The following is a 13019-nucleotide window of genomic DNA, read 5'->3' as shown; positions in this document are numbered from 1 at the left end:
AGAGGTGGACCCTCCTGGCTGCCCTGGATTACCCTGCCTGCCTCTGGCAGGTCTCATGACCTACTGCATACCCTGAATTATGTCACCATTTGCAAGGGACATGATTGACATCACTGTCCTAACAGTGTCTACTGAGCGCCAAGAGAATTAGGATCTTGACCTGCATGATTGCAGTCTTCACAGGAGACTTCAAGGTCAGGGTGATCTATCTCATCTTACAGCTATGGAGGGAAGGTACTGGCTCAAGGTCAGACAACAGTCAAGGGGGGTGGGTAACCTGACCCCAGAGCCTGACAGCCCCCACGCCTTCTCACAGGTGGTGGTAAGAGCCAGTCTTCTTCACTTCATTTAAGCCTCCAGTCAGTGACTCCTCCCACCACCAGCTTGAACCTATGCAGGTTCAAATTCATGTCTCAGCTACAACTAACAGAATATCCCCAGCCTTTGAGATCACTCACCAATACATAAACCCCTAATGCAGAAATGGGAACCATCGAGGATTTTCCATGTCCACACCACATGGTGTGGACCATATTTATGTGAGGAAATAAATGTAAAACTGCCCAAGCAAGTGACTTACCCCTTAGGGCTTCAACTTTCCCATCTGTAAAATGGTGTTTTGTGATAGTTCCCACCTAACAGGTTTGAAGTCAGGTAAAACCAAGGTGCTCAGTAAGGGTTTGTGGGTCCACTGGTTGGTTGAGTGTTGGCCTCCAAAGCATCACTCCTCAGGAGAGGCTGGTGCTATTTCGATCTAGATATCTTTGGAGATTTCAGCTTCCTGGGTTTCTAAAGCCTTGCTTGGAGTGTATCAGCCAGCTCTCTCTCCAAAGCCCCACAGGCCCCAGTTTCCTCTCACTCCATCACCAGAGGGGTGATGCACATTCCAGCGTCTCTAGTCCACAGATAAACCAACTGGAGGAAGCAGCAGCTTCTCTAGAGAGCTGTGCACCAGAGCTGCAGACACGAGGGAAGTTTGTGCTCAATGGGGAAGTTGCTGCCACAAACACCGGTTGAGAAATGGTGGGGAAAATCCACCAGGCTGCTGGGTCCTGGGGGAGGGGGAGAGGCCCTCCAGGGGCCTTCTCCCCTTCCTTCTTTGTCCTTTTAGTGTCCCTGCCTGGCCAAGAAGGGTTGCTTCCTGCTGGTGCTACTCTCCAGGCTGCTTTTCACTCCTTGAATAGCTTCTCTACTTCCCCATCACCTGTGTAAAGGGCCCTTATCTTAAGTTCCCTCTATTTGAAATACCTAGTATGGCTCCTCTGTTCGTATTAGAGCCTGAAGTCCTACAAGTGAGACCATTTGTCCAGAGTCAAAGGGCTTGCCTGTGGCACTCCACCCTGTGCTTCCTAACTCCCTGTCCCTTTGGAGATCTGCCTTCTTCACCTACCTCTGTGCCAGTTTCCCTATGCTTTGTGGAGAGCTGTCTGGGAAGGCAGTACTAGAGGATCTCATTTGTTAATTCTTACCAAAGTATACTGACCAATACTTGGGTCAGCCCAAAGAAACTAGAACCTCATTGGACCAGTCCAGGAGAATCTGAGTTCACAGAGGAGATGAGGCCACTGGTGGAAACACTGCCTGAGGTGTCTCTCTGCCTATCTCCCACCACCTCTCCCCTAGTATTCCCAAGTAACAGAAGCATGGGGAATGCAATTCAAAGAAGTTGGCCCCTCTTCCATAGAAAAAGATCAGAGTAGAGGAAGGGCCAGAAATGATTCCAGGCAAGTAGTTGGGTGAGTTGGGGACATTACCCTTCTGTACACCATGGTAGGGGGATGCTGAGGGCCCTTGCTATGTGAAAACCATTGGATCTAAGACTAGAAGAGAAAAGACAGTTTAGATCCGGTATGGCCTTCTGATCTTCCTCCTCTCTGCCTTAGTGTGCACATGTATGCAAAGGAAGGGTCAACAAGGCTGGTAAAGGGCTATGAAAGAAAATCCTAGGTTTTAGGCTGGTTTTTTGTCCATATACAGGCCACATTCTCATGAAGTGCCTCTCAAGAATCTGTTGGCCTCATCATCCCTGCACATCTGATGTTCTAGTCTTTCTATTGTCCCAGGCTGAAGTCATCCAGTCCTGTGCCCACTTTTCCCTACAGGCCAATCTTTATGAGTCTGAGAGCCCATCAGCCACAGCCCAGAACTCCCACCCACAAGGTCAGGAGTTATTCCAGCTGACAGGGCCTTTAACTTCTGCCTGGCTAAGGATCATCTCATCTCAGAGGAGGGGGAGCCTCCACCTGGCCTGGTAAGAGGTCCACTTGAGCCCCTTACCCCACCTCCCTTTCACTTTCAGGGATCATCCTTATTTTTTCCTTTCCAAAAATGAACAGACAATAGGCCTTTTTCTTGAAATATCACAAAAAAAGTTTCTAGAAAGACTCCAGAGAGGGGACAACTGATCTCCCTCCCAGTGTGGCCAAGACCAGACCCTTCTAAGGTTTCTGCAGGCCCTCCGCTCTCAACCTGAGCAGATTAAAATATACCCACTTCCCACGTAAAACACTGTTGAATCACTTCATAAGAATTGAGGTGTGCGACATTTGACAGGTTTTCCTAATATTAACACTTTGCAGACATTTAATGTCACTGAGCTTACACCCTGTGCCATGTGATCTTTCTTCACTTTTTAAAACACTCTACTGTTATTTTTATAGGGGAGAAAACAGGCTAAGAGAGGCCCCTTGTCTTAACCATAGACTAGTAAGCACTGGGTTCCTGTCTGAGTCTGGTTCTCCCCAGTCTGGACATTTGTCACCCTGGAGTCCTAGCTTTGCCCTGGGAACAAGAGTAGGGATTTCACATCTCATGAGAAGAGCTCAGAGATTCCCAGTGACCTAGCCTGTTGAACCAGAGCCTTCCTCCTGATCTAGGTAAGTATGTGGAAGCGGTGCCCCAGGTCTTCTTCCAGGGTGAGCTGCAGGGCACACAATTTACTTGCCAGGAGCCTGGAGGTAGGAAAGCAAACACCATAAATCATTAGGAAGCCTGAGTAAATATTTTATAGCTGGGACAGTAAATAATGCAGCTCCCTGGACACACGGGACCCAGTTCATCTGTCCCACATTCAGCACCTCTGTTAGTCTGTCTAGGCCCCTCTCCTGCCTTGTATTTTTTAAACAAACACTGAGGCCCAGTGTGGGACATTTTCATATACACCCTCTTCACTGCTTTGCCTTTCCTCAAGTTGCTCCCTCTTCCAGGAATGCTTTTTTCCCTAAGCCTGACGAATTCATTCTCCTTCAAGTGTCACCTCCTCCAGGAAGCACTCTTTGATTTTCTGGGTGGGGCCAGGGGTTCTTCTGGTTTTCACAGTGCTCAGACTTCACCCATCTGGACTTTGTGTGACCATTTCCTGGTGACTGGTCTGCTCTCTCTCTGATTGTCAACAAGACAATCCCTGGAGCGGAATGTACAAGTTGAGATATAGTAGGTGTTCAGTGAATGTTGTTGATGGATAAAATAAATTATCTCATTAAAGTCTTAAATAGGTCTGTGATGCAGGTGTTCTAATGTTATTATAGGCAAGAAAACTGAGCCCCGGTGGCAGTGCTCTGATTGACCATCTGCCTGTCTGATCCCAAGTCTAATTCATGCTTTCTCAGTAATACACCTGGGAATACACCTGATTAGCTGAGGCCTCATGCCCCTTGAGTCAGGAATTCTTTGTTTCTGCTCAAGGAGACCTATATAACCCTTGACATAGGCTCTGGCAAGCAGTGCTCATTCACATGTTTGTGGCTGCCAAAAGCAAGGAAGCACTCAGGATCTTAGCTTTGACTGAGGAAGGAATACACAGGCCTTTGGGAACAAGTGCCAGGAGAGAGGCCTGCAGTCAGCTCTGAGAAGACCTGACTCTGGGGTCTCGGGACCGTCCTGAGACCCTGGAAGAGGTTAACATGCAGCAGCCCAGATTCCTTCCATCCAAAGTCACCTTGACACTTTGGGGCCAAGTCCCTAACCAGGCCATTGCAGCCTTGTAGGAACCTGAGATGTGAAGACAGATGATCCTGTCTGCCTTCTCCCCATCCTGTGTCAGGTGCTGAGAAAGAGGACAAAGAAATCAGGACAGGGGCAGTGCGATGTTGCACAGGACAAGGACGCTTTGCACACAGCTCTGGCCTCCATCCTCAGCAGGAGGTAGGCTACAAAAGAGAGGCTAACTGGGTTTCCACTAATGTGTCAGTTACATCCAGTGCCAGTAGCTTCCTGGACTTATATTGAGAAGAATTCTGAGCTGTATCCCTCCAGCTCAGCGAGAAAAAACTGTGATCAATTAGCAATAGCTGCCAAAGCCCAGAATTGAGTGCAGTACCCACCTCAGAAGATGCTACCCCCTCTTTTTACCTCTCCTCAGCCCTCAGCCCTCAGAGCAGAATAGGGACTAAGCAAAGGGTATAGGTTCACTGTTGATTAATAACTAGGTCAGTGCAGAAGTCATTTGGAGTTACTGCTTGTGGAGATAAGAAATATGTACATGTGGCCCCTTTAATATGCTATCTGCAAGAGCCAGAGGGAAATAGGGAGAAGAGACTGGCACAGAATGACAGATACCAAGTGAGAAGCTAGATGCCCCTAAGAACTTACTGGCAGTGTGGACTGAAACCCTGAGCCCATGGACAAGGGCAGGCAGGAACTAGTTGTCCAAGGCAAATTCCTGAGATAAATCTTGGCAAAGCCTTAGGCTCTTGGGCTTTGTGTGCAGGAAGCCGGACCCAAGCCTTCCAGCAGATTCAGGCATCCCACTGACCCCGGACAGTGTGAGGGCCACAGAGGGGTCCTGGGTGGAGTTTATGTGTAGATCTCTTGTCTTCACACAGCTTCCCAAGCTGGAGGGAGGAGAATCTCATAGGGGCCAGAGCAGGCAGGGGCAGGGGAGATGTTCCCTTTAGGCTGAGGAAATCTGGGCAGTTCCCAGGGAAGAGGGCAGCCAGACTGTTTATGCCTACTATGTGACTTGTTTCCCCAACTTCTCACTGTCTCCTAGACACCCACCAAGGCCACATACACTGGTCTGCAGTTGGGGAATGAGCCTCCAGAAAGGAAGCTCTCTCCCACCAGCTGCCTGTGACTCTACATCCATCACTTGTCTGACTCTACCCAGGCCAGTTAGCAACTGTCCTACCTGTGTTCCTATGGCTTTTGGGGCAGGCTAGTGGCTGTGAACTCTGGAATTCAGAGCAGTTTGAGGCTCAGATTGGCTTTCCCAAACACGTGGCCATACCTGTGTCAGTTAGATTCCCTGGGCTTCAGGCTTCTCTCCTGTTAAGTAGGGTTAATGATGGTACCACATTGTAAGGACTTGATGGGAAACCTATGAGTTAATGAAGGTCAAGTGTTAGCTCAGGGCTTATTAGATAGTAAGCACTTGATATGTGGAGGCTGAAATTACCGTTCTTACTGTGATTCTAATCTGAGACCAAGTTCACACTTTCCACATCCGCTGCAGTGTCCAAATTCCACCCAGACTCCCAGGGGACCCTCTCTAAGATTGGTATGTGTGTAGGCTGGTGGACAGCCCTGGAGTTGGAGACTTGGGAGTCTCCGAACTAAAAGCCTGTGGTGGAATAAGATGGGGAGGGAAGGGACTCCCTGCAGCCCTGTGGCCCCTGTGCTTCCTGAGTTCTAGGCTGTGGGCAGAGTTGGCCATCCCTGGCCACCTATAATTACCTTCTAGCAGGACTCTGCACCACTAGGCGAGGCAGCAATTGTTAGGTTTATTTTGATGGTCAGACAGTGCCCTTGGGCAGTCCCATGCCTTATGCTCCTGCCAGACACAGATCAAAATTGACTTCTTTGGGGAGAAGTTCCTTCCAAAATGGTCAACCTCTAAGTGCAGGACCCCCTAGAGTCCCTCAGTCTCTATAGACCTACCTCTGTCCAGATTTGGGGGGAGGAGGCTGCTCTGGGGAGCCTGGGATAGCTGGAAAAGCTGGCAAGGATTATCCCTGGGCATTTTGGACACAGCATGGAACTTGGAACAGACAGGAGGAGCCAAGGGACTCACAGTGGGCTCTCCTGGTCCTCATGGCCTCTGTCCATCTTTCCTCTCCCCTCAGCCAAGGCCTTGTTCTAATACAGGTATAGGGCGTGCACTGGACCAGGATGAGAGTGCCTCAAGGGCAATCCCTGAGCCCGAACCATCTTTGGAGGCCACACACCCTTAAACCTGAGGCATCCTCAGGTTTAAACCTCAAACCTTGCTTGCTTAAACCTGATCTCCCGTGCACTCTCCCACCCTGCTGCCCTAACACAGGGCCTCACATACGAAGATGCGTGCACATGTGCTTCCTTGCACACTCAATCATGTCCATGACTGCCAGGCTGATAAAGAAGGAAGTAATAGTGACTTTCTACTGCAAACTCTCCCATCGTGAAGCAGGGCTGGGTGTTATTCTAGGATTCGGGCTCCAACTGGAGGAAAGAATGCGGTGTGTTTGTGTTACTATTGGGCATTAAACAGGTGGATCTGCCTAGTCATGTGAAGCTGCTCCTGATTCTCTGGGGCCCATCCCCACCTATTAACACTGTACTTACCCTGGCAGAGTTAGGTGTCTCTGTATTCACAGGAGGGCTTCCAGGGTAGGCCTGGAAGTGCAGGCACTTGCAGTGCAGTGCAGAGCAGGGGGCTCTGTGAATCCCAAGACAAACACAGCTAGAGTGACTTCAAGCAGTCAACGCTCCCAGATCTTTGCCACGTAGAGACTCAGGGTGCTGGGGAAGCCGACAGACATACAGTTGATAAATGCTGCTGAGCACTGCCTGTGGGCACAGGGGTGATACCACTTCACTGAGTATCTATTGTACTCAGTACCTAATGTTCGTAGAGCAGAGGCAGCATCACAGGGAGCAATCAGAAGGAAGGCCATGGATCTCACGGGGGGGGGGGGGTGATTCCCACAGGAAAGAAGCAAAGGGAATCAGGGGAAGAAGCAAAGACATACAGGGCCCAAAGTCTCATCATCACAGGCTGATGGGCACGTGCCACAACCATGGCACCAGGAAGCTCAGAGACCCACCGTGAAGGAAAGGATGGAGCCAAAGAAACTCCTATTTACCTCGTTTAGGTAGCCATAGAAACACCTATATACCTTTCTATGAGTCTTCTGGTCAGAGTCCCAGCAGCCCATCCTTAAGTTGGGAGCTCACAGAGCAAAGGTCAGAGGGCAAAGACTGGTGAAGTCTCCCTGGACTCTTACTCATGTGTGCCTTCTTAGTGAGCAGTGGAGCAAGCAGTCATCAGCCTCAGGTACTGCCTTGGGGGAGAGGAGCTGAGCATTTGGGCAGGCGGAAGAATCTGCATCCTCTACCCCTGCATGTCTGAATCATTCCCAGGATGGGGACAGGGTACTATGGTTCCTGTCTACTGGCCCTACTGGACCCAGGAAGCATTCATGACAATAAGAGCCACAGCTTTATTTTGCTGCTCATTTAAAAGTGTTGCACTCATTTCTGTTTTCTGGTCATTGCGCTCACTCTTTCCCCTACAGCTGTCCTCCTCATCGTCCCTACAGTGTTCACTTGGAAAACACCTTTTCCAAACCTTCATTTCCCGTTAACTTTAGCACAGGCCCAAAGGCAGGGCCAGACATTGGTATGGCATCCAGGGCCATGGAGAATGTGACTCCCCGTGAGCCCCAGGATCTCTGGCTGCTGCCTAGAATTGACCTTGGATGTAGCAAGCTTATCAGTGTGCGTTGTTGCTGTTGTTCCGCCTGGAGCACTTTCAGCCCAGGACCTAAAGAGGAATTTTTCCTGGTTCAGCTGGGGCAGCCCTGCTGTGTAGCCTCCCTGCTTTTTCAGACCTAGTATAGGGTCTGGCACATAGTAGGTGTTTGTATAATGATTCTAGGAAGGGAAGAAGTTCTTGGTTCAGTTGAGTCTGTTGTTGGCAACCTGAGCAAGTCTCTGCCTTTTGGGGTTTTAGGCTTCTGACTAATGAGGAGTTTGATGGTTTGCATTAAGCTTCTAAGACTGTTAGTTTAGCCAGAGGTTTTCAGGCCACGCAGAATTCCTGTCTCATCCTAAAATGCACCCTGATAATAACAAAATTAAATCACATAACAGAAATAGCAAAAACCTATTGCAAGCACACTCTGATCCAGCCTAGACCCTCTTCTTGTCCACACATCATAGTCTCTGACAGCCCCATTTGCAGGTAAGGGAGTTGAAGCCAGACAGGGAAAGTGATATACCCAAGGTTATGCAACTGAGTTGCTAAGCTCCCTCAAAAAGTCTATCCCCGGCCCTCCCTGGTGGCGCAGCGGGTTAAAGCACAGCACTGAGAATCTGAAGCCACTTCCGCATGAGTTCGATTCCCGCCTGCCTCCTGCCCCGGAGGAGACCACATGGCGAGCCAGACCTCTCCTGGCCTGCCCGCTGCTTCCCTCAGCAGTGTACTTCGTAGATCTGCCTGTTCTGCTCCCCACTCTGTCTCTGGTGAAGCCTCTCACCGCCCCTGAGTCTCTGGCCTGTACCCCAGTTCTGTATGCACAAATAAATAAATAAATCTTTAAAAAAAAAAAAAAAAAAAAAAAGTCTATCCCCAAAGGCTCCAGAGGACTCCTGAACTCAGGCCTGGCCTCCAGAGATAGGCCACCAACCAACCTATCAAGATAGGCTCTTTCACTAATGCTATGTCTAACTCTGAGGATGCTAGGAATCTTGAGCTGCCCTGTGGCCTGGGAACCCCACAGATATGTAGAAGGGAAGAAGAGACCCTGAAGGACAATCACCTGGCATGTGGCAGCAGAGAGGCTCCAGCCCAGTGTCCCTGCCAGACAAAGGAAAAGCAGGTGTTTTCAAATTAGGCTGGACTCCATCCTCTCCATGGCAGGAACAGGGGTCAAAGCCTAGGCTGCTTCCTAGGCCTGGTCCGAGCAGGTCATTTAAAATATCTGCCCCTGTTCTGGGTTCTTGAGAAGTCATCTTGCCCATGACCTGTCAGAACTGACTGGTAGGTAGCAGATGCTATGCTACTATAGCATCCTTACTTTTTCATCCTTTGTGAACCACTCCTATCCATAAACCCATAGGATCCTCATGTGTACCTGGGAAAGAGGGAAAGATAGGCTAGGTGGGAAGACACCGATCCCCTCCTTCTCTTTACCCATAATCATTAGCTAGCCCTTGTGACCACAGAAGAGAGAGACAGGGAGCTGGGTCTCTTATCATCCTTCCATAATGTGACAGAGAGGCTGAGCTACTTGTCTGAGGTCATGCAGCCAAGGAAGGCTGATCTGGGAGAGGAGCCTGGCAGCCTGGGGTTCAGGTGCTCCTGCCTCTGAGGCTACCAGGTCTTCTTCCTGAAAGCCTGGAGTCTGCAAACTCACACAGATCTGGCGGCCTGGCTCTGCCACTTAACTGGCCAAGTTGCCTTGGGCAGTGAGTTTTCCTCTCTGAGTTTTGGTTTCTGTACCTGTAAGTTGGGGCTGCCTTTACTGTACAAACATTAAATGAAAAGCTCTTAGTAACAGCTCAGTCTGTCCCTGGGGGAGCCCGTAGTATCCTGGTGATAACTTAGTATGTCCCACCTGTCACTTAATAGGTTGAAGGGGCAGGGACCTGCCAGGATGCTGCAGCGAATGAAAGTCATCGCAGGATGAGATCCCAGCCCTGTGGTACTCACCCAGGCCTCTCTTCAGGCATGTTGATTGAGATGTGTGTCACCTTGGTTCTGCCAAAACCCCCACCCCCTCACTTGAATATATTCAGGTCCACCCAGGATAGAACACCAGGTCTATCCTCAGTTGCTAAGTGTCCTCTGAACTAAGGTCCAGCTAAGAGACCTGGATCATTCAGACCACCCAAGCCCTGGAGGCCCTCTGGCTGTTCCCTGCACACAGTTGCTCCCAGTGAGCCAGTTTTCTCTTCCTCAAAGACCTGAAGTGGAACTTTGGGCTGGGACTTGGCAGCTGGACAGGGGTGGATGGGGAAGTGTAAGGATCATCCCCTAAGTGCCAGCCAGTTTTGTTTCCCGGGCTCACTCTGCCCTGCTGTCTGAGCTCTATCTAACCTGGTGTGTGGGGCCAGGAAAGGCTTCTTGGAGGAAATGGTAACTGAGATCCTACCTGAAGACTGAAAAGTTAGCTAGCATGGTGTACCAAGTGAAGGGAACTTCATGGGCAAAGGCCCAGGGGTGAGAAATTGGTAGGAAATTTAAGAAGCTCCTCTCACTGGAGCTGGGGGACTGGGAAGGGGAGGGAGGGGAAGAGATGCAGGAGCTAAACCATACTGGACCTGATGGCCATGTCCAGACTTTGTCCTTTACCATGAGATCCATGGTCAGCTACAGGGTAAGGAAACAAGTAGTCCTTGAACCTTTCATAAGATTGCATGTCTGCTATGAGAAGAAAGAATTGTTGGTGGGTGGTAAGGTGGGATCCCAAGTAGAGGAGACTGCAGATGGCAGGAATACTAGTCAGGTCAGGGTGGTGACAGCAGAGACAAATGAATGAAGTCAAAATGGGGAGAGTGAGGCATAGGGAAACCTGTAAAAGCTTCCATAATGAGCTGGGGCCTAGCTGGGGTGAGAACTATTGAGCATACAGAGTTTGAACTTGGGAGACAGGACAGAAGCCTGCCCAGTGCAAGTCCAATTGCACCCAGTCCTGGCCAGGGAATCCTTTCTCCCTTCTCTCTATCTTAGAGCAAAGAGGGAAAAAAATGTTTTTTTTTTTTTTTCTTTGCACCATGGTTATGGCATGTATACCCACATGACTCTTCCAAGAATGGCTATGCCCCTTCTCATCTGTGGGCATTGGTGCCTTCATGAGGATGTTATGGAAGGAAAGGAGTAGGGGAACAAGAGTGAAGAGCTTGGTGTTTTCCCCACTCCCTTTCCACCAACTTCTCCCCCTCCCTCACCCCACGCAAGCACACCAGGTGACACCCAGGTGTACACATATGAGACAAAATCAAAGTCCACAGAACATTCCCACTGTAACCCCTATGACCCAGCGCTCAAACCCACTTACATTTTCCCCACATTCCCTGTGGAAGCTTCTGGTTTTCCCTCTAGAGAGGTGTCCCCAACTTTAGGATTAGTCTCCACATAAGGAGAAAACCTCCTTCCAAAGGACAGAACAGCAGACTTGCTCTGCAACATGATGGAACTAGAGCAGATATCAGCATGAACTTCCCAGGCTTCCAGGTTGTGAAACTGGAGGCCAGCTCGAAAGTCTAGTTTATCTCCTTTGCAAGGTGCCCAAACAGGGTCCTAGATCCTGGGGCTGGAACTTGAAGCTGAAGCCTTGGTTCCAGCACTGACCATGGAAAACCTGGTATAGCTGTATTCACTTGGCCTGGCTCCTTACCCACTCCTTTCTAAAGTTGGGTTGCAAAAGGTCCCCCTTGGAGCCCATCTGAGGGCATAGAGTGTGTGCTCCAGCGCTTTAGCCAAATGCCACCTCCTATCCAGAAACTCCAGCCTCTTCCTTTCTCCCCCCATTTCCCTGGGATGACTGCACAGTGTCCAGAAGCCCTGAGGGGCTGGCCTCAGCACTGGCTATTTTTCTTTTCAAGGGCTCGCCATTCCTGCTGCCCAGGCCTGCCTAGCAGACTGGCCTCCTGCCTAGCCATTGTGGTCAAGATAGCCACAGCCTGTGCCCACAGACTTCTGTGGGCAGTGGCAGGATCCAGGCTTTGTGAAGGTGGTAGAGTGGGCGGTAGCCTGAGGGTGAGACTTAGTTCCTTGGGGAGACTCATCCCCTGCCACCTTCAGCCTCTGCTCACCACAGGCTTTTGGGTATTGGGGAATGTGACACATCCCTGCCAAGAAAACTCATATTCTGGGGGAGTTGAGCACAAGCAGCCCAGCTGTAAGGTTCAAATGCTGGGCACAGGGTAGGGTTCTTTGCACTCAATATTTCAATCCATTCTCAGAGCAGCTTCAAATGTAGGAGAAGGGGAGGATTTTGCAGATGAAGAAACAGGCTCAGAGAAGGCTGGCACTTGCTCATAGTCACACAGCCAATCAGAATGGAAACTGTATGCTAGTTGTTCCCACTCAGGGACCTCTGCCTGCACCATGTGGTGCTCCGAGGTGAGAGTGGGGGAGGACTCATTAAAAACAGCCGCATGGGAGGCAGTTCAGGGCCAGGTGTCTGGGAGGCTCTTTGGAGGGGGGACCATTTGCATGGGGTCTTGTTAGATAGCTATGTGCTGATGCCAAGGCATTCTAGCAGCAAAGCACAGGCTGAGCAGAGGCGGGGATCTTGCTGTGTTATGTGTGTGTGTGAGGGGGGAGATGATGGGTGGGTTGGCAGGGGTGTTTTGGTGCCCCAAGACTTCTCACAGCCCTGGAGGAGCAGGGATGGAGGGCGCTGGCTCAGCAGGTACCTTGCTCAGGCTTTGCTAGTAGAACTGGCCCAACCACTTCTCTCTGGGCACTGCCCACTGCCTCTGCTCACAACCCTGCCAGCTGTTGGCAAAGTGGTAAAGTCTGGGTCAGGCGCCTAGGATCCCCCTAAGGGATCACATTGAGGGGTTCTGAGTCCTCTTTCAGAAAAACTGCCCTGAGGAGATGAAAATATCCCTGACGGTATGGGAGATTTCAACTTTCCTCTGTAAACTTGTCTTTATTTTCCTGACTTGCGCTAGTGGGAATGTATTACTTTTTCATCAAACGGCAATGTCATTATTTTTTATGTTTCTGTCACTTTTCTTCCCCATTTCTTATCCCACACCTAAGTCCTCACTATCTTCTCAGAGGCCTTGGTTACCTTCAAACCCAGGACCTCCGTGGCCCGGGGCCATCCGTGAAATGGATGCTGCAGGCGGAGGGAGCCTGCAGCGGGAAAGGGCAGGCAGAGGGCACCTACCGGCGCCAAGCCCAGGTGTCGGCGCCAGCACAGCCTCCAGGTGGCTGCCGGACCCGGGAATAGAGCCGGGTCTTTTATAGCCGGCCTGCGTCACGTGGCGGGCGGGCGCCTCCTCTCCACCCCCCAAGTTCGGAAAGGCTCCCCTGGGGCCGGGCGGCGGGGCGGGGCACGCAGCGGGCGGGGCTGCTCCCGTGG

The sequence above is a fragment of the Condylura cristata genome, unplaced genomic scaffold, assembly GCF_000260355.1.
Source record: "Condylura cristata isolate star-nosed mole 26May11 unplaced genomic scaffold, ConCri1.0 scaffold00004, whole genome shotgun sequence".
Lineage (NCBI taxonomy): Eukaryota > Metazoa > Chordata > Mammalia > Eulipotyphla > Talpidae > Condylura > Condylura cristata.
This window is presented reverse-complemented; position numbering follows the sequence as displayed.